Source organism: Balaenoptera musculus, chromosome 5, assembly GCF_009873245.2.
Source record: "Balaenoptera musculus isolate JJ_BM4_2016_0621 chromosome 5, mBalMus1.pri.v3, whole genome shotgun sequence".
Taxonomy (NCBI): domain Eukaryota; kingdom Metazoa; phylum Chordata; class Mammalia; order Artiodactyla; family Balaenopteridae; genus Balaenoptera; species Balaenoptera musculus.
Window position 1 is genome coordinate 83,013,099 of NC_045789.1, and position 24,243 is coordinate 83,037,341.

Here is a 24,243-nt window from a genome sequence, read left to right on the forward strand (position 1 = left end):
TCTTGGTTTATCCCTTTTCCCAGTATTTCCAACTTGTACAGTAGAACATCTGTGATTCATGATCTAGTAACCTAAAAATACACTATATGGGCAACTAAGTTTAAGAAATAGTGCACACTCCATCCCACTGTTGGAGATTCATAACATCTATGTGGACATCAAGGATTCTGAGATGTATATTTATTTCACAAAGACATGTTTGATCTAGACACTCTCCCTTTAGCAGATTAATCCATTTAAACTTAGAACAAACCTATGAGAGCTACCATTATTATCCCATTGTATATAAGAGGGAAAGAGAAATTAAATCATTTTTCAAGATCACAAATCTAGGATGGGGTAGAACTGGGGTTTGTACCCAGGTTCTCTAGCTCCTGAATCCATTCCCTTACTCACTGTGCATGCTACAACTCTATACCAAACTGCAATTAATGTTAACTCTTTACACAGATTTTACAGCCGAATGGTCGTTATCTTCTGTAAATCAATCTTTCTAAAATTGGAAGCCAATTTTTTCTGCAAGTTAAAATTTTTTTTATAATAATACTTCTTATTAAATTATTTCTTAACAGTAAAATAGAAAAGAAAAAAACATAGATATGACTACAATAGTGACCTACAGATGAGATCTGGCCTTGATTGTGGCTGTCATTTAAAAACTCGGTTTCTAAACTTATGGTTACCAAAGGGTAAAGGTGAGGTGGGGAGAGGACTAAATTAGAAATCTGGGAGTAGCATATACACAGTACTATATATAAAATAGGTAAACAACAAGGGCCTACTCAATAGGACAGGGAACTATACTCAATATTTTGTAATAACCTATATGGTAAAAGAATATGAAAGAGAATAAATAAATAAATAAATAAATATATATCTCTTTGAATCACTTTGCTGTACACCTGAAACTAACATAACATTGTAAATCAACTATTCCTCAATAAAAATTTAATTAATTAAAAAAATAAAACTAAAAACTCAAAACTCAGTGTTTGGTAACATTGGTTCTGTTCTATTATAGGGTAACAATCAGCCAGGAAGAGGATATAAGTTTGGAATTTTTTTCCATATTACTTTTATATCTTATATCTGGTCTGCTACACCCAATTTTTATGCATGTATCTGTATAAATATCTGTATGCACACACACACAAACACACACACTTAGTATGCAGTGTTTTAAAATTTTCAGTAAAAATGTACAAATCAGGAAATGTATATATCTTACAATCTTCATGCCAGATTTTGCCTGTGGGTCACTAGGGCAATGCTTCTATTTTATCTTTTCTATCCATCATCAACTCTCTCTTCAAAGCCTTCCTTGACCAACTCAAAATAGAATGAACTCTATCAGGTCCACTGAATTAGTTTTATGTTTGTTTTTGGCAATTGCATGCATATATTTTTTCTGCTGACAGATTTTATGTTAAAGAAAGGCAAAAAGCATTACTTACCCTCTTGACATTACACCCTTAGCAGCAAGTGAACAGGGTGCTCAGCTAAGTTAATTAAGTAAATGATTTTATTCCTTTAAAATGCATCTATCATAAACTACTATGGGAAATGCTTAACTATATTGCAAAAAAGTACTCCCATTTTTCTTTAGGTTAATCAATGTATTCCACCACTTTAAAACCCTGAGTAGCTCCTTGTAATTACATATGAAAATGAATCTGTTGTTGTTATCAAAGACACCTCTAGTGAGCATGGCTTTGCATGCACACCCCAGATAGAAGCATTAAAGCACAACGCATTTAAATTATCAGTTTTGGTGTCATTCATCCTTTATCCAAAGTAGCCTGCTTACAATAAATTATTTTAACATTGGTTTCAATCATGTTCTCTCACGTAACTTTCTGAAAAATATATAGATGTCATAACTAGATAAAACAGACTGGAAATTACCTTTCTTCTGAACTCAATTATATTTTTTACCTCGTAAAATAACGTGAGAGAGAGAAAAAGAGAGAGAAGAATGTGACTTAACATAGCCCAAGATAGCCTACTGCTGCCATGAATGACGGATTCCTGGTGCCATGAGACTCTGTGGGAATTATAACCATGTCAAGAATGTGGGTTGCAGAATATCAAATAAAATGGTCTTTCAAGGTGAATCACACAGCAAGTCAGTGGGTAAGGTTTGGCATTCCAAGACTTTGCTCAAGAAAATCCAGCATCATGTAATTGCCTGCCACCATCTGTGACTATTTTGGAGAAATAGAAAATTCTCAAATTTAAGGGGAGCATATGAAGATAAATAGCACTGTGCTACTCACAAAACAGAGACAAAACTGGTGTATCTTGTTTGTAATCAGCAAACATCCCTTCATTATCAGGCATTCAATAGATTTTGCTATTTTTAAAGTCAAATACAATCAGAGGCAGAAAAAGGAATTGCTTCTGAAAATAAATGCACCAGTATCCTGTGTTTTTAAACCAATTTATCTGCTCAGATTTTAAGTGTCTGTCTACAACAACATGGAAAAAATTGACAGATTTATGTCATCAGCAAGGCTACGTTTACTGACTTACTGATTTATCAAGCATGTGTGTGATGGGGAAGAGCTCTGTGGCTTCACTGGCAGCTCTGGCAAGATAATTCAAAATAAGTTAGACAGCCAACACATTTCGTACTAAGTCGATTAGCTTATGATTAATTGAAAAATGGTAGATAGGGCAAGACTGCTGCCTTTTATTTCAGCTTTTGTTCAGGAGGCAGAGGTCTGTTTAGGGAAACACAGTACATATTTGGTCCTATTTGCTTCTTGGTGTTACCAGTCACTGAAGTAATTGACCATTTATTGCATCTGTTAAAAAATTCAGGATACAGGGTGTAACAAAATGAGCATTTGTGTAATTACATGAGCTCTAAGACTCTTTTACCTAGAGACAGCTGCCATCCATCACATTGTCCTTTAATTCCTCAGTGTTTGTTTAGGGGATGCAGTATTCCAAAGCAAATGTAGGGGTATTTGAAGTGGAAATGTGATAATCGACATTTGTCACATTACAGAAACAAGATAAGTAGGGGGAAATTTTTTAAAATATCCTACCACTAAACGAAAGTGACACTAAAGTGTTACTAGCAGCAAATCAAGAAAATAACATCACTTTTTCTTACAACTCTGTTTAAGAGATGAGAGCTCCTGCAGTCTAATGAAAGAAAGTCAACACATGTAGTTATCATTATACCCTAATCTCCTCTACTGTGGTTAATTCCTAACTTAAACCATAAAGCAACAAAATGTGACTTACTAAGAGACTTGCCCTTGAATCTTTGGGATCAAAGAGAAGAAGAGAGAAATTTCATTATTACCACGTGCTAGTGATACTAGTGTTACTTTTGTCTTATTTAAATATTTTGAGTTTCAATTTCTTTCCAGATGTATTGTGTGGATTATAGTATATCTCATGTTATATGGCACATATGTATGCCATATAACATGCTATAAATTGCAAAAGGTATGGGGAAATTATAATATATATAATATTTTCTTTATGATATTTTATGTTATGAATGACTTCCTCAGCTCTCTCCCAAGAATAGATGGTAGTACATTAGTGACAGGGACTGGGTATTTTTAATGAATGGAATAATTTTTACTCCAGTTTAGAAAGTAAATAAAGTTGATCTTTTATTTCTTCTTCATGTGTAAAATTTTACTCTTAATGAAATTATTCAGAGAAAGACAAATACTATATGAATAAACTTGTATGTGAAATCTTAAAAAAAAAAGAAAAAAAAAAAAACCTCATAGATACAGAGAACAGATTGGTGGTTGCCAGAGGTGGTGATGAGAGGTTGGGTGAAACAGGTGAAGGTGGTCAAAAGGTATAAACTTCCAGTTATAAAATAAATAAGCCCTGGGGATGTACATACAGCATGGTGACTATAGTTAATAATAATGTATTATATATTTGAAAGCCGCTAAAAGAGTAGATCTTAAAAATTCTCATCATAAGAGAAAAAAGATTGTAACTGTATATGGTTATGGATGTTAATTTAGACTTATTGTGGTGATAATTTCACAGTATACACATGTATCAAATCATTATGTTATGCAACCAAAACTAATATAATGTTATATGTCTTAATGAAAGAGCTCAGTAAAACAACAACAAAACTTTACACTTACTTCTAGCTAATTCTCCTGGTCTATCCATCCATCCATACATCCATCCATCCATCCATCCATCTATCCATTTATTCCACAAATAATTTTAAGTAACTCCCTGGTTTTAGGAATTCTGAGAGTGTGTCAGTTGGGTCTTCAGATGTCAAGATGGAATTAGAATTGCAAGAAATTTATTGAGGGAAAATGCCTGTGAAAGACAGGAGGGGGCAGGAGTAGACAGGAAAAGGCTTTACCATGGTGCAGTATGACATCTGTGCAGAGAGGAAGAAGAAAGGAAAAACCTCATCCTGTGAACCTGCTCTGAGAGATTCTCAAAATTCCAAGGGGAGCCTCAGCAAAATGATTTCCTATAGAGTCATGGAGGGCAGAAATGAGCAGATCTTGGTGTCGCCATTGTGCTCAGACTTTGCCTGAAGGCTGCCTGAGAAAGTGTAGATGGCCTCAGCTCAAGTACTTTGGTAGGTCTTGAAAGCCAGCAATTCTGTGGTGTCAGCTAACTGAAATCCTTATAGCTGATTGGCAAGTTCTCTTGAAAGGATATAGAGATGCACGTCTTCATGACTACCGTGGAGTGGCATTGGAGATAAAACAGATCTAGCTCTAATAAGGCATAAGACATGATCATTTCTCTACTGAGGAAGTGGCAGCTGTAAATAAACTGAGTTTGAGTGAGATGAGTATTAATAAAGAAGTGATACTGAACTTCACCCAAGTGTCTAATTGTGCCTAGGGAAATGAGTGACTCATACGTTCCAGTCAAAACCACTGAATAAATTTAATAAAAATGAGGGATGAGGAAGGAGTGTTACAAACTGGTCAAATAGAACAGGTAACACAAGGATCAGCTCCTGATTCCTGAGGAAAAAAAAATCAAAGGTCTATGTTCAAGTGATCCCTAGTTCCTTTATTCTTCCGCTTTTGCTCTTCTCTTTATCATGGACAAAGTATAGAATTCAAGAATTTCTTCATTCATTATACCTATAAAATACATATCCCAACCACGCCGAAACTCTCGAATGTTTCTAGTAAAGCAAATGATGACTATTATATTTTACTCTATGATTACCTTTGATTTTTACAAATGCTTGTCAAATTGCCCAATAGAGAAAAATAGGAAAAAAAACTTCCTCTAAAGTAGTTTGAGTAAACTCTTATTTTTTTCAGTCTCAATCCATTTGTGGGGATGTATACGGTGCCTTTATATCCAACCAGGCATATTTATACGCCATTCCTTTATCAGGACTTGTTAGATTCTCTCTTGACCCTTTGAACATGATATTATATCAAATCTAATTTTGTACTCCTTTTATGAAATAGGCCATAATTCTCTCATTCAAAATTCCGTTCGAATAACTTTCTCCTAGAATAATCTTCCTAATGGTAGTCATTCTCTGAAGCTAAATGTAAATAGAAATCCCTCAGGGCACACCTCAAATGCTCCTTCTCTATGGAGAATTTACTTTTCTTTTTTATGGGAATGTGTTTGCCACCCTGACAATTTCTACATTGCATTTTTACTATGTCTCTTTTAAAATATGCCTTACTTTCTAATGTAATTATTAATGTCAAAAACAATAATAGCTCTTAAGTACACAGAATACCTGAGTATATAAGAGCCTTTATGTATATATATTATTCTATATCTACAACAACCCCATGAGGAGGGGGATATTATACTAATTTTATTAGTTCTAGCTCAGAGGATTTGTAAATTTGCCTAGATCCCCAAATTACTAAGTAGCAAAACCAAGAATCAAACTCTGATCTTTTAGCACCAAATTAAATGAACTTTCTATAATTCTTTGATGTAAACTCTTTGAGGGTAAATTGATGTTTTTGTGTACTACCCAAATTTCGGTATAATCACTATTCAATAAAAGAGTTAAATGAGTGAAGAAATGAATAGGATCCAACCTACACAAATCATTTGAATATATCTCTCACAAATAGCAGATAACTGGATTTATATCCTCCTTTGGACCATACTCTACTTGGCATTTGTCCATTGTTTGCTTCTGTCAGTAGTGCTAAGTAATTTATGCATGTATATTTTTTGCCTGCAAAGTCCTGGTATTTTCATCAAGGGCACGACAGAGTTTTTGGTTATTGTTTATTGGGTGCTTTTTGGCATCTATTCTGTTATTTCACAACACAAGAGTGAGAGTATATGTATATTGTTAGCCTCCCTTGGGAAAATGGAAGAATAGCCCCTGAAAGCTGAAAAATTATGTATATGTTCTAGAGGAAATTTATCTCCAGAACCATGACTTCTATAATAAATTTCTAAAATGTTTGTAAAATTTTCTAAAAATGGCAAATCTTTATAACATCATAGAATATTAATAGTGACATACTGAATTAACTTTTAATAAATTGCATCTTTATCTTAAACTGAGAAATGCATTGTAAATTTTCATGACTGATTATTTATTGTTTGCTGATAAGAATCTTAGTCCTTGCAAATACACTTAATAAATATAATCTTAGTAAAACTTTTTTTGAAATTAAGTGCATAGGATACCAGAAAAAAATTTATTTAAACTATTTATAAATATAACAAAAGAATCATTGCTTAAAATTTATGTATATAAATTAATATATTTTATCTTACACTATTCCTTTTATTTTGGTTTAAGATGTTGACAATCAAAGCAAAATATGTTTATTGTATGAGGGGATTTTCAAAATAGAGCAAAACTTGATTGTTCTGCACATGCATTCTTCAAGTTCTTTATATAGGTCAAGAAAAGATGTGTAAAAGTGAAAAAGTGTGGCTTAACATTTTATTCCAGTAAAGATATATTCTGACCATTTTTGAACTGTGCATCTTACAGGAAATTTCCAGATCTTTAAGTGACACACACCTAGAGTTTTGTTCACTTCCTGAATAAAAGCCTTTTTTTTTTTCCCCAAGTGGTTTAAAAGGTTTTAGATGGGGAGGTACCAGATGTCAGCAGTTCTAATTTTTTTAGTGCAACTATAATGGAGCACAGCTTAGTGATTACCGCAAAGTGGAATTTAACCTTCAGGTCACTGATTCAATCCCTTAGTGCTGCTGGCCTTTTGATAATAATAGATCTACTCTTGGGTACACACACACAACACACAGACACACACACCATTTCCACAAAAGAGACAAGCAGTCAAGGCAATGTATTAATAGAATGTAAAAAATCAGTTTCTTGAAATGAATTGCAAAGAATAAAAGTGAATGCCATTTACTCTTCCTCACATAAAAAAGTTAATGGGTGCAATAAAGTAAGGTTTAATAGATTAAAAATATTTTAAGTGACATTACTGCAAAATAATATTCTGGATTTTGAATTTGCTTAATACTATTTCATTAGGATTTAAGGGAGTTTGCTTCCACTGATTTACTGCCAATTCATCTTGGTTGTGGTCTTAATTCATAAAATAGTATGGAAGGTCAAAGTTAACCAAACCCTGGAGTGTTCCAGGAAAACAATGTGGAGAGTCAGCAGATATTGTCCTTCCCTGAGTCAGGATAAACTATGATTATTTTAAAACAGTTTTTGATTGTGAATTGTTTGGGTTTTATCTCAGAAAGAAGCCAGGCTACATACTCACACATGGAGTATCAAGAGTACTGTGGTAATTAAGGAGTTATCCTAGATTGCAGAGTAAATTGCAGGTGCCTTAGTAATGATATTTCAGCATGGAAGATGTAATCAGAAAGACCTTTGCTTATGTTTCAAAAAATAGCATGAGCTAGGAAAAAAAAAAAGCAATACAAATAAAAACAGCAACCACCAATAACCATCATGATACAATGTATTGACCACTTTATTTGTACTAACAGGGCCTCTGCTAAAAAAGTTAATATTATTTAAAACAGATTTCAAATCAAGGACACATATTAAAGTCTTCCTTTTTGGGTAGAAACAGAGGTTTCCAGTGGTCAAATAACTTGCTAAAAAAGGGCATAAGGCCAGTAAATGGAAGAGTCCAAGGTGAGGTTCAAGTTCAGGTACATCTTATGTTGATACTCAACCACACTGCTGTATTGAAGATGTTCATTAAAGATGAGGTGAAGAAATGTGACCGTCAGGCTGTTGGACATGTATCTAATGAGGACGCTCCAAAGTTTTAGAAATGTCATTTGTGTAAAGGAAAAGACAGACTACAGGTCCAGGTAGAGTACTCTTAATCTGAATGAACTGGTCAACCAGATCTAAGCAAAATTCAGCCTTTAGTTTACTTTATCATTCAATTGTTCATAGCATTGCTTGTAGTTCAGTGACTTATATTCATCACTATGCTGGGAGTAGACACCACTCTATCACTTCCTTGATTATGTATAACTTTGGGATATTCTCTCACTAATTTATATAAATATGCCTTGTGTCTCTGGTTCCATTGTACAAATTCTATGATCACTTCCTTTTCTCTTCTTTTTCTTGTATATGTTTGATATAAGTATTAAGCAAAAAATATTCTTAAATGAACCATTATCTATCTATGTATCTATGTATCTATATGTATGTATGTATGTATGTATGTATCTAATTTACATGTTGATTCTGATAGCACTGAAGTAAAACTCTTGCTATAGCTAGCAAGTCAAAGTGCAATCTTTTAGGGTAGATTTCAATTCTTAGTAAAAAAGACTAAAAAGAAGTAAAAACTAAGATAAAGTAACCTTGTGTGTTTTGCCTAGAAAATTCCAAAAACTTCCTAACTGTATTTGGGAAAATCCAGTGAGACTCACTGGGTCTTTATTCAATAGTATTACTTTCAGTAAATGAATTTATATAGATAAAAAAGAGAGTAACTTTGTTAAATCTCGAGAACAGTTTTTTTGCATTTATTGCATGGTTCATTGCATAACTCTGCGTCTTTTGTCTCATCTGATGGGCAATGGAGCCATATTTCAAATGTGAAATAGGAATAACTAGAGAACCTCAGTCAATTATCACAAAAACAAACACAAAAATGAAATAGAGCTATTAAATCCTAGTGTTTTGGTCATCTACCAGTTTGGGTAATATGTTGCTCTTAAAGTTTTAGCCAGCTAGAATGTTGTTCTTGTTGTTATTGTTTTACAATATTCTATCAATTCATGTCGGATTGCTTGCTGCTCTGCTAAGCAAACTACAAATTTTATTCCACAAGAAGAGCAGTGTATACCACGATAAAAAATGGGACGCATGCTATGTGTTATGTTCAAAATTTTGTTTATTATGGTCCATTCTCCTGTTCCCCATATTTTAAAATCATTGATATGGTATTTACTATTAAATTTGCTATGCAAAGGATTTTGAAGTTACAATATTTTTACAACATTCTGATGACAACATAGAGGGAAAATTCTGGAAAATTTTGACACATGACCACTAATGATAATTGGCAGAACATCCATTAAGGTACTATGTGGAACCCATGAGATCCTGGACTCCTGCTATATCACAACATATTGCTGCATGAAATTCAGTATAACAGGAGCCCATCTTAGGCCCGAAAGATGAGAAAGAATTTATAATTTACATTATGATCCCATAATGTAAATATTTTCTTTTAATATTGTCCTTTAACATAGATCAATAATATCTAAAAATATTCTTTAACATAGATCAATAATATCTAAAAATATCTTATTAAGATTTTTTAAAAGCAAAAACTTGATTATTCTTTATGATTTATATACTTTTTTTGTAAAGAGTTTGTGACATTATCTAATTTAACAAGTGTTTGGCATCTATTACGTGCCAAGCTTTGTGATGATTTAGGAGATACAAAGATAAGTGAGGCATGATATTAACACACCAATATTTTACTCTAGTAAAAAGACAGATTATTAAACAAAGTTATAATATGAGTTACACTAAAGTTTTGGGTACATTAGTAAGCCATATAAAAATCCTAAATAATGGTTCATTATTCAGCAAAATAATACCATTGATAATAATCACACATACACAGATCATTGAATATATCAAATTAGTTACCACATGGCTCAATGATACATGCCACACTGGAAATAAATTGTTGACCACTAATGATTAAAAAGAGAGAGAATGGTCCACATGCTAAAGCATTGTGTGATGTCACCTCCAAGAGTCATACTAAGTCTAATATTGGTTAAAATTTAAATATTAAAACGTTTATTATATAAGTGTATGAAATATTACATTTCTGCAAAAAGTATCCCAGTCAAATTTCATAATACCTCTTTGTGGCAGGAATAATTGGTTTCATTTTATTAATAATGAAACTGGGGACTTCGCTGGTGGTGCAGTGGTTAAGAATCCACCTGCCAATGCAGGGGACACAGGTTCGAGCCCTGGTCTGGGAAGATTCCACATGCCTCAGAGCAAATAAGCCCATGCGCCATACCTACTGAGTCTGCGCTCTAGAGCCCGTGACCCACAACTACTGAGCTTGCGTGCCACAACTACTGAAGCCCACGTGCCTAGATCCCGTGCTGCACAACAAGAGAAGCCACCACAATGAGAAGCCCGCGCACCGCAACAAGGAGTAGCCCCCGCTCACCGCAACTAGAGAAAGCCTGCATGCAGCAACGAAGACCCAACGCAGCCATAAATAAATAAATAAATAAATAAATAAATAAATAAATAAATAAGTTTACATTAAAAAAAATAATGAAACTGGACCCGATAAATACTGCCCAGATGAAATAACTTAAGAGTCTGACTGGCATTTTCACATATATATATACTTTTTACTTTAGTTTGACTTTACATCTCATCTCCCAGATCTGTTATTTGCCTAGAAATTTTAAGAAACAGAGAGAGTTCTTTCTATACTTTTCAAATGGACATAGAAAGAAATTCTATCAAAATTCCTTCACAGATTTAGAATTGTTCTTCCATACTAAGTTAAGATTTCTTAAGATTTCTGGTTATTTCTTTCATGCAATTTAAAAGAAAAGATCATCCAGTCTTATAAACAAATTACAAGAAAGAATAACTGGAAAATAGTTATACTGCAATAGCATTAGTTTTTAAAAATATTTATCTTTTTTCCCCTAATTAGTAGTCATTAGCATTCAAATAATGTTAATGTAGTATCACTGACAAATATAAAAAATTGAGATTTCTAAGTAGAAATGAGTCATCATTTCTAAGGCACAACAGAAATTTTCACCTTATTGTTGCTTGGCTATACAGTTTACATAACTGACTTCTTAGAAGATCCATTCATGATGATAAAAGATGCTGGCCACAAATTTGGAAACTTCAAAAATATAAACTGTTAGCACTAAATAAATACACAAGAAAGACATTCTAAATTGGAATTAAAAAAAGAAAGGGATAACTTCTAGTATCATTTATTTACTAAATTTTTCCTTAATCTCTCTGTTGCTTAGTCAGTAAAACAAGGAGTTTGTGTTAGATATATTTATTTCATTTCTAGTATCCTTTCTTATATCCTATCTGGACTGAGTCAAATTTTCTTTAGATAATGGATTAAGTTTCAAGTGTCAATTAATACTACCAAAAAGTCTGCTAAACACAGTTCAGTGTTTTAGTACATGACAAATTATGACTACAAATTTTTCCAGGTGATTGGGTGCCATTCTGAAAAAAGAATTAAAAAAAAAAAAAAAAAAACTAGTCCCTAGGAGATGAAATTGCGGAAATATTCAATTTTCCATTAAAAGTCTTGAAATGACCAAAGTCAAGAAATTTTGGGCAGACTTGAGTTATGTAACTGTTCCAGACTTCCTCTCCAAATACCCTAAATCAAAGGCTAAATTAATAATCCCTCATTTATGCTCATATTGTATAATTATATTAATATAAATCTGTAACTACTGTTACATTGGTAACTAATAGCACATGTATGATATAATGCATTATTTCATTTAGTTGAAGTTTTGTATATTTTGACTTTAAGCTCAGTTAATGTGATTTTGAAAAAAATCTATTGTAGAGTTTCAACAATCACACATCAACTCTATATAGATCAATGCCTCTCTCCATGTGATATCTGAGACATTTATGGTCCATTAAGATGGTAACTGACATTCATAAGATGTATTTTTGAAAGTCTCACACTTCATCATTATAAAATATGGTGAAAACCTTTCAAATGCGAGAAAAGACCACATGGTCAGGGTCAGATGTCAGCTTTCATCTTGACCAAAGCATGTACCACAGAATCTAGTTGATGACAATGAGACAGAAAGGGACATATTTAGAATGCATTCATAATGTAAGCACAGTGATATACAACACTTATTTTTAAAAACACTACCTTTAGAATGTCACTGTAGACATAAGTGATTTCTACATAAACTTATTAAATATTTCATTTTTGATACATACCCAATAAAATATTTGAAACCAACCTATACTTTTATTATATAACAAATAAACTGAACACTATTTTACTCTGCAGCAGAGGAACTGAGGAAGGAGAGAAATGAAAGGGATGAAAATGAGTTTGCAAGTTTCTTAGAATTTCACATAAACATATGTTGCCAATATATAAAGAACTCCAGACTTATCTGGATGGACCAATAGTAAAGAAGAAAAGGAAAAGAGGAAAATGAGCTAGCATTACACCCAACCTTGGTGTATTAACATTTTTCTTAATCCTCACAAAAGCTGAAGGGCCAGAAGTTAATACTTTTCCTTGATGGTCTACTTCCACAGTTTTTCTTTAACATTGCACAAATTTGTATACTCTGTAAAGTGGAACTCAAGGGCAAAGAATAAATAAGAGTGTCAGTGAGAAATATATATATATACATGTATATACACACATATATATATACATACATATACACATATATATTATTTTTTGTTAAACTGTGATTATTGAGCAGAACTATCATATATATGTTGTTAGTTATTTAGCCATATGTATTTTCGATTGTAGCATGTCAGGTAGTGTTTCATTGTATTGTTTTTCTTCCCAACAAGCAGACCATTTTACTTTGCAATGAGGATCCAGGAGCTCTTCAGCCTTGTTTTTCAAAAAAGGCTTCATGTGATGGAATTTATCAATCTTCTTTCTGAATGTGCATGACATTTTCTGAGTGAAAATGTTTTGTCATGTGTAGCTACAGAATGAAGACCCTAATATGATATTCATTACACTGACAGTATCTTACTGAGGAAACCATGCTTTAGAATTTCAAGACTTTGGTGTAATCTGACTCTAACATTCAGCATTACATTCTCAAATTATTTAAATTTATCCAGTCAGACTTACACAGAGATACTTCTTCCTATCTCAACACTCATGTTGGATTAGTATGAATGTAATGGAATTAAAGGGAACAAATAATGTGAACATTATGTAAGAAATTTCCATTGGTGACATTGGTTGGAGAAACTCTGGAATACTTTAAATATATATATGTATATATGTATATTTAAACATATACATATATATTTACAACTACCTTTTATATTAAAGTACAAGTTTTAATATAGTGGGAAAATCTACTTAAGCAAAATCTTTGTCCAAATATTAGTAAAAATCAAAAGAATTGATCTAGTGTCCTCTAACCTTTTGAAAATATTGTCATTTAATAACTATCTTGGAACTCAGAGGATGTTATTACCTTAATAAAGAGAAACCATTGTTTACAGCAGCAGTACATATCTTAAGCCAAGGAAAGCAAACCTAACGTTGAGGCTAGCGTACGTTAAGAAAATTAATATTTATGTAAAGTGTAACTAACTGAGTCAATGGGCCTCACAAGAAAAATCAGACCAAGGGATTGAAAATATTTTTATCCAAAATGAAATGGCTAAAATAACCAACCAAACATGAGGAAAGCATGTCTCAAATTCTATTTTGTGAAATAATAGTTCCAAGTTATAAATATTAGTGTTATTTAGGTAACAAAAAATTTTCCTTAACCAAATAAGTCAGGCAATGTTGTATTAGAAGAAGTTTAACATTTTTCTTTATTGTATGCCTTATGAGAACATGCCAGTGTGTTGTGCAATCCAAGAACAGAACATATCTACAATTTTTTAAATATTTATATCACCATTTGTACCATGAGCTTTGTATGATCACCAATCCACAAAAGTCACTTTGAAACCATGTTTATAATCAATATCACATGCAAATATAGATGTAATTATCCTAAATAAAATTATTTAAAAATGCAACTAAGTTAACAGTGCATGTAAGAGTCATTCATGATATGCAGGTAGGTGTTCTCTCACGCTTGCCCTCTTGATAGCTGTAAATAAAATATTTCCTTTTACAACTTTCAAGAATGCTGATATTGCTTTTTCTTTAATGTTTGACTGTTATATCAAAAAAGGTATTAATGTTGTCAATGTATGTGACACACAGATGTCCTATATATAGAGTAAAACATTTAAAAATAGAAGTTAGCTATATACCTTTTATTTGATAACTTTACATTTAATCTTCAACCTCTGCTATGAATACCATTCCATAATTTATCTAATAACAATGTTCTGAAAAGTTAAATCAAACAATAAAAATGATACTAATAATGATACATTTTAAAACATGATATTACAAAAGGCAATTTTGATGCATGTAGATGAAAACAGCACTGACAGGATGGAAAATTAAGGGGTATTTTAAAACACTTGACTTTAGCAGTTGAGTTCTGTAATTCTAAATTTCTCTTAGAGACATGGTATTCTTGAAAGTCTAGGTGCAAAAGGTTGTTGGATATTTCTTATTTGCGCCTAGAAATTAGAGCATTTCTCTGCAGTCATGAACTTTTTCCTACAGAAGACACTGAATTAATAAAACTTTTTCATTGAGGAACTTGCTTTTTACTTCAGTATTGCTCTTCTACTTTGTTATTTCCTCTCTAGAACAACCCCACACATGCACAAACACACACTCCGGTTGGCCCTATATTTTTTCTTAGCTACTTAGACTTCCACCTGTTGGCTTCGTTCTTAGGCTGTCTCACATTCACCAAATGGCGATATGCTTCTTCATGCATGTTGATACGAAGAGGAAGTGTTTTCAGTCACAACTATTAAAAACTATTTTCATTGACTGAACCACCCTTCAGGGATATCTACCTTTAGGTAATGTCATATACAGGTAAAATTAAATTGAGGTTTCCTGAGCCAGTGGCCGTGGACAAGGGAATGTGATCACCCTCACTGCACCACCAAAACGCCAGCCTACTACCCGATGGAAGAAATGGGAAATAGCTGCTGCAGAGAAAAGCAAATGACTCGCCCAGGATCAGAAAAGTATAGGCTAATGATTCTGATTGTGAGAAATTTCATTTTCTTTAAAAGAAGTAGCAATGAAATCTAACCTATGCTGATATTTAAATCTCTATTCCAGTGTTGACACTGGATTCCCTTAAGCTTCAAATTTGAACTCAATATGTTTGTTTTAGGCTAGAAAATTCTGTGTAGTCCAGGTTCTGGAAATTACAATACACTTTTTTGCCCAAGTCGTAAGCATCTCCCCATGGGTCCTCTCCAAATTTTAGACGATGACATAAAAATACATATCTTCCATGGAGTGCCTACATTCATGTACTCCTTCACACACCGTAAAAGAACAATTATAGTGTGCTATTCAAAAGGCTTCCTTTTGAATATTAAGAGTGTTAAAAATTAATACTCAATTTTAACTCTAGTAAATATATAGATGAATGTAAAGCACTTTGTTTTTTCATTAAATGATAGTAATTGTAAATATACAAGTCTTAAGAGATTTAAGCACTGTCTGAAATAGAATTTTTTTAAAAAGGTCAACTTAAATTAAATAGCCCTGGTGAGGAAAAATGAATATTTAGACAGATAGATAGACATAGATATATGCGATTTATTTATCATTTATTTATTTGTTTATTTATAAATGGTAAGATTATTTTATTCTCCATTCACTAAATACAAAGAGATGCATCAAACACTGCCTCCACCCTCTGTTCTGAAAAAGTCCTATTCATGCATCAGAATTAACTCAGCCATCACTTCTCCCTGATTCTTTTCCTGAACAACTCAGCCAGAATCAATCGTGCACTGCCTTAATGCCTTCTCACTGTATACCCATTTCTATTGTTAAATTTGTTTCACTTTATTGTAAATACTTGTTTTCATATCTGTGACCCACTAGATCAGGCCCAGCAAACTTTCTCTGTAAAAAGCCAGATAGTAAATATTTTTGGCTTTGAAGGCCATACAGTCTAAGTTGCAACTACTCAAATCTGCAACTGTAGCACAAAAGCATCCATAGACTATACGTAAGGAAGGATGTGGCTACGTTCCAGCAATGTTGTATTTGCACTAGCAGGTGGCAGACTGGATTTGGCCACAAACTTTAGTCCACAATTCCTTAAAGGTAGAAACTGTGATTTTCAGTGCTTTCATCTTTGTTTTGCAGCTGTAAGCACAATGCTGAATATGCAAAGGAGAGTTGATAAATGTATTTTTAATTTTAGTTCAGTTGAATCAAGTTACAGCAACTCAAGTTCCAATGATTTCCGGCCGTAAGAAGTCTGGTGCTTAAAAGTTGAGCTGTGTACTGTCCAATATGTAACCACTAGCGATGTGTGGTTGTTTAATCTTAAATTAATTAAAATCAAACAAATTAAAAATTCAGTGCCTCAGACACATTAACCACATTCCCAGGGCTCACTAGCCTTATGTAGCTAATAGCTACCATATTTAAATAGCACAGACATAGAACATAACTATCATTACAGAAAGTTCTATTGGGCAGTCCTGGCTCAGATGATGTGAATATTAAGACAAGGAGATATCCTCAAGAAGAATCCTGGTGGTGTATAAAATATGGTTCAGTATAGCTTAAATACACTATCTTGACGAAATTTCAAAAACTGAAATTATATTATGCACAACAAATAAAAAGGTGTGAATTTACTGAATAAACTAGGTAATTAGACACAAGTATTCTACTACTTGAAGCAGATTCAGTAGACCTTTGGGTGTATGTGAATTTGCACATGTGTGTAACTAAAATTCAAGATTCACAGTAGATTTTATGCAATTAAAAAAAAATGGTTCCTGTTACAAAAGCCATAGAAGAGAAAGTGGATTATATAAAAGAGACGCATCAGTGTAGGCAGAAGAGGATAATATTAGGTGCTCACTAACTCAAGAAGTAGAACAACTTTGACAATGTCAGGAGAAAATGCAAAACAGGAACGACCAAAAGCATTTAAAATGCAAATGCAGGAAAGAAGACAGTTTTCATCTAATTGATTCTCAATTCTTACTAAAGAAAGGGGCAAGTTTATATTTTTTCTGCTGAAGGAGGCATTTAAGATCATGAAGTTCCAAGATCAAATTCAAGCTTAAACTATTATTTGTTATAGAAGCTTGACATTACTTTTTATCATTCTCACCTTCAGTTTACTCTCAGTACAATGATAATAATAAAACCGCTTCAGCAGACTACTGAGAGGACAAAATGAGGTGATATTTGTCAAGGGCTTAGTAGATTGTTCAACACATTGAATACCTGGGAAATTGTAGCAATTTTATTACAGAGGTTGAGCATGGTTTGGTGGGATAAGGAAGCTGAAGACAGTGGGGAAGTTTTAAAATTGCTTTGTGAAGAATAAGAAAGGAAGTTGAGTGAGAGAATATGAAATAATTCCTCAAAAGCTTCTAAGGCTCAGATAAGATAGGAAACAATGAATTTCTTCTAATAACAATATTTGAGGTTATGTGATTATTTTGTGTTAGCTATGTCAGGATGTCAATTATAGGAGAAGAGAATGCAGAGAAATGAATCCTGAACAAAATATCTGTGGGCTATTTGTGATCGAGAAACATTAAGCAAAGGCCTTGAGGCATAAGCAAGGGAGTGACCAAAGAGTCCAGGATTAATAAAGACCAAAGTAAAGCCAGGGAAAAGTTATAAAAAGGATAAACTAGAGAAGCCAAGGTAAAGAAATTCCCACTAATGCCAAAGCTATGCTGGGCTAAGAATAACACATGAGACAGGGAGAAAAATGGAAAACTGTCATCACCAACTTTGATGCTCAAAGTTCAATTTTTAAAGGTAAGACAGATAAATGCAGGTCAAGAAAAAAACTTTAAAATTCCTAAGTGTTGTCCAGGATGATGGTAAGAATTGAGGTAATAGGGAATACCATAAGCCAGGTACCAAAGAATTTTAAGCAAACATGGAAGTGACTTGCTGGTTGATAGAAGACAGTGGCCGGGAATTGTAAAGTGATGTAATCAAATATTCTTTTAACCTCAAAGGAAGATTATTATATTATTGCACTTTGGATCTTTGAAAGTATTTGAAATAAATTGGTTTTGAAATACACATTATTTTATGTTTAAAAGTTGAAAACTTCAGGAAATGTTAATGTTTGCATTATTATTATTATTATGTTTATGTTCATTATGTTTTATGAAGTGTTCTTCAATAAGAATGACAATATTGCTGAAATGTAGCTAGCGTTACAAAGGAGTGTGGACACTGGTGAAATGTGAGTAAAATAGAGGTACTTTCTGAGTTTTTCATGTATACAGGGAATCAAAAAATGTTAGTTTTCCTAGACTATTTGGAGTCTACAGAGTACTAAGGTGCAAAAAATTCTTTCGATTTCCAACTGTAAATATACATTATTTCCTCCTATCGCTCAGTTAATAGAAAATAAACCAATACACTAAGTATTTTAAATCTGTGCTACAGATCCAAACATCTTTAGAGACTTGTTACACAAATGTCTTCATAAAGTATATTTTTTCCTCTTTCAAAAGCAAGAGGGAATGGGGGATGGGAGGGGAGATCTCTGCAATATACTTCCTTAGAATTATTTTCACAAATGCCAACGTCTGTCTTTTTCTTTAACTTAAGATGGCACCTGCAACCTCTTTCAGTCCCGGTGGTAAAACTGCACGGTCTCACAGAAACATGCTTGCCAAAGAAGTCTGGAGGCTTGTGACACAGATTACACCTGTTTAGATGTCTTGTCACCTCACAGAGTTGCTTTCAGTTGCCACCTCATGTAAATTTTGCATTCAAGCTGTTATCATTCTTTAGCAAGAGTGTACTTTTCTCTTATTTTGGAACTTGATTGACTTTTCGAACTCAGCTGCACCTTCCACAATTAAAAAAAAAATGTTTCTGTCAGTTTTTATAACTGGGTTCTTATGACAGTAGAGTTCCCACTACGTGACCATGTAATCAGTCAGCTCTCTTCCCCACTGTGTCTTAGTTATAATTGAGACTAGCTTTTGATATTCAAGCTTAATCAATTTTATAGGTTCAAGGATTCCCTTAATAATCTTTGGTATGACTCATGCAGTAGAAGCTATTTATTCTGCATGCCAGTGCTGGAATGATCAGGGCCTTGCTCTCAATTTCTGAAGCTATTGCTTCTCTCAGGCTTCATAAAAACAAATAATAAAAGTAAAATAAAATTGTGTGGATTTTTGCTTTTCTTTTTTTCCACTGTACCAATTGGAGCATAGTAACAAAATCAATAAAGATTCTAAATTGGGCCCATTATAATAATATTTTACATTTATTGGGGGATAGCCTGGCTTCTGATGTTTATGTAATGTGAGGTATAGACTGAGGATTTTTTTTTGCATATTACTATCCAATTGTTTTTGTATCATTTTTTGAAGACTGTCCTTTAGCCATTCAATTGCTTTTGAACTTTTGCCAAAAATCAATTGACCATATACATGTAAATCTATTTTTGGACCCTGTTCCATTTATTTGTCTGTCACTGTGCTTCAATACTATAGTTTGATACTAAGTGCTAAAATTGGATAATGTAAGTCCTTCCAAACTTGATCCCTTTTTTCAAAGTTGTTGGGCTATTCCAGTTCATTTGCATTTCTATACAAATTTCAGAATCGGCCTGTCAATATTTACAAAAAAAAGACTTGTAGGATTTTATTTGTTATCACATTTAATGTATAAATCAATTCAGGAATCGTTTCAATAGAGAAAAAAAGGCTTTAAACTTTCATTTAAACTCATGTTCATAAATAGCAAATCAAATATTTAACATCTTATGTTAGACTTAATTGGAACAGGTTTTATTGATGAATAATGATCACTGATTCTTATCTAACATGCAGTGTGCACCAGACATTGTAATGTTGCATGTGACATAATTAGGCATTTACTTGCTAAGAAAGTAGAACTTAAATGTCCCCAACACAAAAAGGAAATGGTAACTATGTTACAGGATGGAGGTGGTAACTGATACTATGGTAGTAATCATCTTGCAATTGATAAATGTATCAAATCAACACATTACTGTATACCTTAAACTTACACAATGTTATATGTTAATTATATCTCAATAAAGCTGAAAAAAATTAACTAATTAAAAAAACATTTACTGAGGGGAGAGAGAAGATGGCGGAAGAGTAAGACGCGGAGATCACCTTCCTTCCCACAGATACAGTAGAAATACATCTACAAGTGGAACTGCTCCTACAGAACACCCACTGAACGCTGGCAGAAAACGTCTGACCTCCAAAAAGGCAAGAAACTCCCCCCGTACTTGGGTAGGGCAAAAGAAAAAAGAAATAACAGAGACAAAAGAACAGGGACGGCACCTGCACCAGTGGGAGGGAGCTGTGAAGGAGGAAAGATTTCCACGCACTAGGAAGCCCCTTCGCGGGCAGAGACTGCGGGTGGCAGAGGGGGGAAGCTTCGGAGCCACGGAGGAGAGCGCAGCAACAGGGGTGCGGAGGGCAAAGCGGAGAGATTCCTGCACAGAGGCTCAGCGCCGAGCAGCACTCACCAGCCCAAGAGAGGCTTGTCTGCTCTGCCGCCGGGGCGGGCGGGGCTGGGAGCTGAGGCTCCGGCTTCGGTCGGATCGCAGGGAGAGGACTGGGGTTGGCGGCGTAAACACAGCCTGAAGGGGTTAGTGCACCACAGCTAGCTGGGAGGGAGACCGGGAAAAAGTCTGCAGCTGCCGAAGAGGCAAGAGACTTTTTCTTCCCTCTTTGTTTCCTGGTGTGCGAGGAGAGGGGATTCAGAGCGCCGCCTAAATGAGCTCCAGAGACGGGCGCGAGCCGCGGCTATCAACGCGGACCCCAGAGACGGGCGTGAGACGCTGGGGCTGCTGCTGCCGCTTCCAAAAATCCTGTGTGCGAGCACAGGTCACTCTCCACACCTCCCCTCCCAGTAGCCTGTGCAGCCCGCCACTGCCAGGGTCCTGTAATCCGGGGACAACTTCCCGGGGAGAACGCACTGCGCGCCTCAGGCTGGTGCAACGTCACGCTGGCCTCTGCCGCTGCAGGCTCGCCCCGCCTCCTCTGCATCCCTCCCTCCCTGTGGCCTGGGTGAGCCACAGCCCCCGAAGCAGCTGCTCCTTTAACCCCGTCCTGTCTGGGCGGGGAATAGGCGCCCTCAGGCGACCTACACCCAGAGGCGGGTCCAAATCCAAAGCTGAACCCCAGGAGCTGTGCGAACAGAGAAGAGAAGGGGAAATCTCTCCCAGCAGCCTCAGAAGCAGCGGATTAAAACTCCACAAACAACTTGATGTGCCTGCATCTGTTGAATACCTGAATAGACAACGAATCATCCCAAATTCAGGAGGTGGACTTTCGGAGCAGGATATATTAATTTTTCCCCTTTTCCTTTTTTTTGTGAGTGTATATGTGTATGCTTCTGGGTGAAGTTTTGTCTGTATAGCTCTGCTTTATAATAGCTTTATTTTACTTCACTATATTATAGCCTCTTTCTTTCTTTCTTTCTATTTTTTCTCCCTTTTACTCTGAGCTGTGTGGACGAAAGGCTCTTGGTGCTCCAGCCAGGCATCAGGGCCGTGCCTCTGAGGTGGGAGAGCCAACTTCAAGACACTGGTCCACAAGAGACCTCCCAGCTCCACGTAATACCAAACGGCGAAAATCTCTCAGAGATCTCCATCTCAACATCAAGACCCAGCTTCACTCAACGACCAGCAAGCTACAGTGCTGAACACCCTATGCCAAACAACTAGCAAGACAGGAACACAGCCCCATCCATTAGCAGAGAGGCTGCCTAAAATCATAATAAGGCCACAGACACCCCAAAATACACCACCAGAGGTGGACGTGCCCACCAGAAAGACAAGATCCAGCCTCATCCACCAGAACTCAGGCACTAGTTCCCTCCACCAGGAAGCCCACACAACCCACTGAACCAACCTTAGCCACTGGGGACAGATACCAAGAACAACGGGAACTACAAACCTGCAGCCTGTGAAAAGGAAACCCCAAACACAGTAAGATAAGCAAAATGAGACAACAGAAAAACACACAGCAGATGAAGGAGCAGGGTCAAAACACACCACACTTAACAAATGAAGAGGAAATAGGTAGTCTACCTGAAAAAGAATTCAGAATAATGATAGTAAGGATGATCCAATATCTTGGAAATATAATAGACAAAATGCAAGAAACATTTAACAAGGACGTAGAAGAACTAAAGAGGAACCAAGCAACGATGAAAAACACAATAAATGAAATTAAAAATACTCTAGATGGGATCAATAGCAGGATAACTGAGGCAGAAGAATGGATAAGTTACCTGGAAGATAAAATGGTGGAAATAACTACTGCAGAGCAGGATAAAGAAAAAAGAATGAAAAGAACTGAGGACAGTCTCAGAGACCTCTGGGACAACATTAAACGCACCAACATTCGAATTATAGGGGTCGCAGAAGAAGAAGAGAAAAAGAAAGGGACTGAGAAAATATTTGAAGACATTATAGTTGAAAACTTCCCTAATATGGGAAAGGAAATAGTTAAGCAAGTCCTGGAAGCACAGAGAGTCCCATACAGGATAAACCCAAGGAGAAACACGCCAAGACACATATTAATCAAACTGTCAAAAATTAAATATAAGGAAAACATATTAAAGGCAGCAAGGGAAAAACAACAATAACACACAAGGGAATCCCATAAGGTTAACATCTGATCTTTCAGCAGAAACTCTGCAAGCCAGAAGGGAGTGGCAGGATATACTTAAAGTGATGAAGGAGAAAAACCTACAACCAAGATTACTCTACCCAGCAAGGATCTCATTCAGATGTGATGGAGAAATTAAAACCTTTACAGACAAGCAAAAGCTGAGAGAGTTCAGCACCACCAAACCAGCTTTACAACAAATGCTAAAGGAACTTCTCTAGGCAAGAAACACAAGAGAAGGAAAACACCTACAATAACAAACCCAAAACATTTAAGAAAATGGGAATAGGAACATACATATCGATAATTACCTTGAATGTAAATGGACTAAATGCTCCCACCAAAAGACACAGGCTGGCTGAATGGATACAAAAACAAGACCCATATATATGCTGTCTACAAGAGACCCACTTCAGACCTAGAGACACATACAGACTGAAAGTGAGGGGATGGAAAAAGATATTCCATGCAAATGGAAATCAAAAGAAAGCTGGAGTAGCAATTCTCATATCAGACAAACTAGACTTTAAAATAAAGACTATTACAAGGGACAAAGAAGGACACTATATAATGATCAAGGGATCGATCCAAGAGGAAGGTATAACAATTGTAAATATTTATGCACCCAACATAGGAGCACCTCAATACATAAGGGAAATACTAACAGCCATAAAAGGGGAAATCGACAGCAACACAATCATAGTAGGGGACTTTAACACCCCACTTTCACCAATGGACAGATCATCCAAAATGAAAATAAATAAGGAAACACAAGCTTTAAATGATACATTAAACAAGATGGACTTAATTGATATTTATAGGACATTCCACCCAAAAACAACAGAATACACATTTTTCTCAAGTGCTCATGGAACATTCTCCAGGATAGATCATATCTTGGGTCACAAATCAAGCCTTGGTAAATTTAAGAAAATTGAAATTGTATCAAGTATCTTTTCCGACCACAACACTATGAGACTAGATATCAATGACAGGAAAAGATCTGTGAAAAATACAAACACATGGAGGCTACACAATACACTACTTAATAACGAAGTGATCACTGAAGAAAGCAAAGGGGAAATCAAAAAATACCTAGAAACAAATGACAATGGAGACGCGATGACCCAAAACCTTTGGGACGGAACAAAAGCAGTGCTAAGAGGGAAGTTTATAGCAATACAAGCCTACCTCAAGGAACAGGAAACATCTCGAATAAACAACCTAACCTTGCACCTAAAGCA